The sequence below is a fragment of the Octopus sinensis genome, linkage group LG5 (genome assembly GCF_006345805.1).
Source record: "Octopus sinensis linkage group LG5, ASM634580v1, whole genome shotgun sequence".
NCBI lineage: Eukaryota > Metazoa > Mollusca > Cephalopoda > Octopoda > Octopodidae > Octopus > Octopus sinensis.
Window position 1 is genome coordinate 117,842,651 of NC_043001.1, and position 6,000 is coordinate 117,848,650.

The following is a 6,000-nucleotide window of genomic DNA, read 5'->3' on the forward strand; positions in this document are numbered from 1 at the left end:
AAATCCACTGTAACGATTATAATTGATTCTAAGGCGGCGAAAAGGCCATCATCGCTGACGCGTCGGCGAAAACGCTTAGCTGCATTTCGTTCGTCTTTACGTTCTCAGATCAAATTCCGCCAAGGTCCACTTTGCCTTTCATCCTTTCAGGGTCGATAAAATAAGTGCCACTTGAGCATTGGAGTTCGAAACAATCAAGTTACCCCCTTGCTCCGAACTTGCTGGCCTTGAGCCAAAATTTGAATCAAATAATTATAATTGTGTCTGACATCGGCTGAAATTCGTGGATGGGAATTAGTCGATTAAATCGATTCAGTATATGACTAATTCTTTATTTTATCGACTACTGTAGATTTTTTTTTTTTTAGCTGTTAGTTAATTGTCAGTCGCCGTGTTCTTTGATATATATTTCTTTACTACCCACAAGGGGCTAAATATAGAGAGGACAAACAAGGACAGACAAAGGGATTAAGTCGATTACATCGACCCAGTGCGAAACTGGTACTTTATTTATCGACCTCGAGAGGATGAATGGCAAAGTCGACCTCGGCGGAATTCGAACTCAGAACGTAACGACAGACGAAATACCACTAAGCATTTCGCTCGGTGTGCTAATGACTCTGCCAGCTCGCCGCCCTCGTGTTCTTTGATATAGGCACCAAGCCACAAACTTTGACAACACTATATAATGTAGGGGTGTTCGGGCTAAATTTGACGATTTTTATGTCTTTTTTTTTTTTTTTTTCAAGAACAGCTTGGTGAACAGTCAACAGCACTGGAGAGCATAAATATTAAAGCTGTCATGGAGGACTGGAAACCATCTGAATATTGAAAAATAGTTGCTATGATGATTCGCACTGGATATCAAAATGCTGACATCATGCCTGCCGCTCATTGTTCTGTGAACACTATAAAGGCTCTAAGATGTGACATGGACGACTGCAACTGAGATTAAGAGGCCGTGTCCAGCATGAAGGGACACAGCAGGCGTTCGGAGTCCGCACGCTAATATTCATTCTCACATCTGCGAACAGAGTCTTACGCTCAATTCAGACGATTCTGTGAAGCTGCTAGAGACTGAGGTTTATCTGGTTTGAAAGGGTTGCTGCTGGAGGGCTATGTGGGGCAGCAGGTTTCTGTGCCTTACCAGACCTCCGGAAAGGGTCAGAAATGGTTGTTGGAGAACTACGACTTCACCAGCCCCAATTTCTGGTCTCCTAATTCACTCGATTGTAATCCCAAGGAGTAATATAGGTGCGTTGCGGTTGAGAAAAACACCAACCGCTGTCTGCAACACCAAGGCTAAGAAAGTGCTCGAATACAGTGAAGAACGTATGCGCCGGGTTCCGGAGTTGTCTTGAGACCGTAGGAGAAGCTGAGGGCGATTACTTTGAGTAAACTGTTATCACCCAGCGGTTATGTAGCTGATATTTTTTTTATTTTTTAAAATACTTTTATTTTTGGAAGGGATGTTGTTTTCTTTTCCTTTTATGCATAGTGTCAAATTTAGCCCGAACACTTTGGATAATAATGACTTCAGCACTTGACTGCTACTTATTGCATTAACCCCGCTGGTAGTAGTAGTAGTAGTAGTAGTAGTAGTAGTAGTAGTAGTAGTAGTAGCAGCAGAGGCAGCAGCAGCAGCAGAGGCAGCAGCAGCAGCAGAGGCAGCAGCAGAGGCAGCAGCAGCAGCAGAGGCAGCAGTAGTAGTAGTAGCAGCAGCAGCAGCAGCAGCAGCAGCAGCAGCAGCAGTAGTAGTAGTAGTAGTAGTAGTAGTAGTAGTAGTTGTTGTTGTTGTTGTTGTTGTAGCAATAACAACATCAGCAGTAACAAAATCAATGGCAGCAGCAGCAGCAGTGCGAGAGCGAAATCAGCCAGTTGTTACATTTGATCGTCGTTATCTTAAACGTCAGCAATGTTTATCAAAATACTAAGGGAAGCCATTATAAAAGCCGGCCCATTGTTCCCTCCTTTCTCTCCCAACTCCAGTTTCACGCTTTCATTTCGTTTATTTGTTTATATTTATCTATTTATTTATATTCTTGTTTTATTAAAAGAAGAAAAAAAGGGGTTCTGAATAGAAACATATCAAGGCAGGGGAAAGCTTGTTATTGTTTTCTTCAAACGTTTCTATGTTTGTTTCGATTTGTTTGTTTGTTTGTTTGTTTATAGAGGAACACGCGCGTACGCACATACACAATATTGGAGCGAGCTCTTATTCTACCCATGTTACACCCGGAAGTTCTGTCCCGTTAGATAACGAAAGACTAACACCACCATTTTGTTGGCACACTCCAAAACTTTATTGTGGATATTAGGGGAGTGAGACCTAAAGAATCGAGCCGCAACGTGACGGGGAATGCTTTAAGGGTTGTGACATAAGCAAGGCAGGGTAAGGGTTGTCATTTACTCTTGGACGGAATGAGCATTTTGTATGTAGGTATTCAATGTGTGTTTGTGCTACGCTTATGTGTGTGCGTGCGTGTCTATGTGTGTGAAGAGAAGAAGGAGGAGGAGGAAAATGTATGTATGGGTGTGGATCAGTTGGCGCGTGTTTATGTGATATTTCGTATAGAAACTTTTAATATCTGTTTATGTTAGAGTCATGTGAGTCAGTGCATGTGTGTGTAAGAATGAGAGCGAATGAAGTGTGTATAGCACTTTGTCATTTTATGTGTCTATGTAAATAAATATCTTCTCGAGCTTCATAACATAGACAAAAGTAGTTGCGTCTGTGTACAAGATCTGATCAATAAGTATCCGGACTGTTGCCATAGTAACGAAGCTAAAGCATGCAGAGTGAAACCGCTGCGTATAGATTGACCTTGTTGTGCATGCCTACTAAGTTTTAACGTTCTAGCTCACTTCCGTTGTTTGCAGTAACGCTTGGAAGGAAGGTGTGTAGTGTGTGATCGTCACATTGACCATGACAGAGGTAGTTGTCATGACCTGCTCAGAGGCCTGCGCAAAGTTGCAGAAAGTGTATGGAGAGAAGTGTATGAGCCGTAAATAAATGTACGAGTGGCTCAGTCGTTTCCAAAATGGCCGAAAAAGTGTCGATACTGACGAAGTTCTGGGAGACCTGCAACCAGGAGAACTGAGAAAAACATCACAGATTTGCGTGCAGCTGTGAGAGGAAATCATTGAATCACCACCCATGAGTTATCAGAGGATGTGCAGAACAGTTACAGTTCAGTTTAGTCCATTATCGTAGAAGATTTGTGCATGAGACGTGTGCCTGCCAAGTTTGTGTCAAAATTCATTTCAGCAGACCAAAAAGACACTCGGGTTTCAGTCGCACAAGATCTCCTTCATTGTGCTGAGAACGATGAAAACGTTTCGAAAACTTTGCGTAGGCCTCAGAGCAGGTTTCGCCAAGCTTTTGGCAAAATTTGATGCAGATTCTCTGCTCAACTTTCTCTGTCATGGTCAATGCGACGATTACACGCTACGCACCTCATTCCAAGCACCGCTGTAAACAGCGGAAGTGGGCTAGAACATTAAAACTTAGTGCGCATGCCTAGTAGAGTTCAAGGTCAATCTGTGTTAGCGACTTCACCCTGTGTGCTTTAGCTTCGTTACTGTGGCAATAGTTCGGATACTTATTGACCAGACCACGTATATGTGCTAATGCTTATGCATAAGGCAAGTATGTTTTATGTTTGTATGGAATTTTTGTTGTTGTGTGACACCTATGTCGACCGTTATCAATCAGACCCATGCTACGTAAGCAGACGTAAGAACAACTGCGTTGCACAACAGCTGATCCAGATATACCATTTTACTGTCTTCAATGTGATATATCCACTATTAATATAACACTATTGATCAGCAGATCAATTGGTCTTAAACCATACCACCATCTGTATCCCCTGGAATGCAAGGGTTGTTCGTTAACCACGTGACAACATGATCGACCAGATTATGCAATTTTCTTTTCTTTTTTTTTTAGAATAGTGTATTCCGGCCTACATTATTCAGTGTATACTTTTTAAGATGGCATGGTGTGGTTCGAAGATTTTGCAGTTTCTTTTAGCATGTCATGCAATCACATACAGGCCCCTTCGTTTGCTCGTACACAAGTGTCGTTATTCCTTTGTGCTGATTAAATGTGTTATCTATAACTTGTCTAACAGTGTTGTATGTTATCTTGCTTTCTTTTTTTTTAACTTGGTTTTCGCTTGATATGAATATTGTGAGTGTTGAACCCACAATAAGCAGTGAAACCGCAATAAGCAGTGATCCCATGATTAAATCTACCCAATTCAAGTAGAGTTTGGACTCATTGCATTTAGTACGCTAGTACTTATTTAATTTGTTTCTTAAGGCGGCGAGCTGGCAGAAACGTTAGTACGCCGGGCGAAATGCTTAGTGGTATTTCGTTCTGAATTCAAATTCCGCCGAGATCGACTTTGCCTTTCATCCTTTCGGGATCGATAAATTAAGTACCAGTAGCGTACTGGAGTAGATCTAATCGACTGGCCCCCTCTCCAAAAATTTCAGGCCTTTAGCCTAGAGTAGAAAAGAAAATAATGATGACGTGTGATGCAATGTGGAAATTGTTATTGATAGGCGCAGGAGTGGCTGTGTGGTAAGTAGCTTGCTAACCAAGCACATGGTTCCGGGTTCAGTCCCACTGCGTGACATCTTGGGCAAGTGTCTTCTGCTATAGCCTCGGGCCGACCAATGCCTTGTGAGTGGATTTGGTAGACGGAAACTGAAAGAAGCCTGTCGTATATATGTATATATATATATGTATGTGTGTGTATGTCTGTGCGTATGTGTTTGTCCCCATAGCGTTGCTTGACAACCGATGCTGGTGTGTTTACGTCCCGGAACTTAGCGGTTCGGCAAAAAGAGACCGATAGAATAAGTACTGGGCTTACAAAGAATAAGTCCCGGGGTCGATTTGCTCGACAAAGGCGGTGCTCCAGCATGGCCGCAGTCAAATGACTGAAACAATTAAAAGAGTTAAAAGAGTTAAAGAGAGTTGCTGATGCTACTAAATCTCTGATTCTTTGTAAAGTATCTAAGTTTTTTGTTAATTTATGTTAATTACAAATGTTTGCCAGCTTTTGGTTTACTTTGATTTACATCTTTTATTACTTCGTTGTTTAGTAGCTCAATGATATCATGAGCACGTATGCATCCGTTCTTCTAAGTTGGTAGGGTATAATTTGACGGGAATTTGGCTGCTATTTCTAGCATGTTGAGTGGCCACATAAAGTCTCTTTTATTGCTAGTGAGTTTCATTAGTTATTTGATCATAGAACTGCGTAACGCATACTTATTTTACTATAACACTTCCTTCACTTTTGACAAACTGGGATATACTAATATTCTCGATTGGAGATATTTCTTCATTTCTAGATTTCTCTGACTTCTCTCACTTTGATGACGGTCTACTCAGCTTATGGAATCCTTACCCGATACCATGATCCACATGCTTGGCTATTCTAGAAACAGCTGTAAGAGAGTCTATATGTTTATATTTCTTGCCTAAATTAGATATTTCTTTCGAGTGATGCCAAATGGCTTGCTTTTTCAATTTTACAGATATAGGGTGAAAGATAATTAATACAAATATTGTTGTCTGTCGAGACATATTTTTGTTGAAAAAGGAAATAGTAGTCCTTTGGTTGCTATTTCTAAAATTTTCGGTATCTGGTCAAGCAACTTGTTGCAAAATCCTTATTGTTATATATATATATAATATATATATATATATATATATATATATATTATATATATATATATATATATATATACGACAAGCTTCAGAAGTACAATGTGTGCGTGTACATACCTTGTACAAAAATCTATATATATATGTATATAATTATGCATTTGTATACGTTTGTCTCCATATACGAGGGTTATACCGACAGTAACTAAAAGTGAACAGAACTTTTATATTAAGATTCATAGGTCATTAAAATTCCACATGTTGGTAGAATAACTTCCTCTACAGTAACCATTTCTCCTGTTCTTCTTTACTGC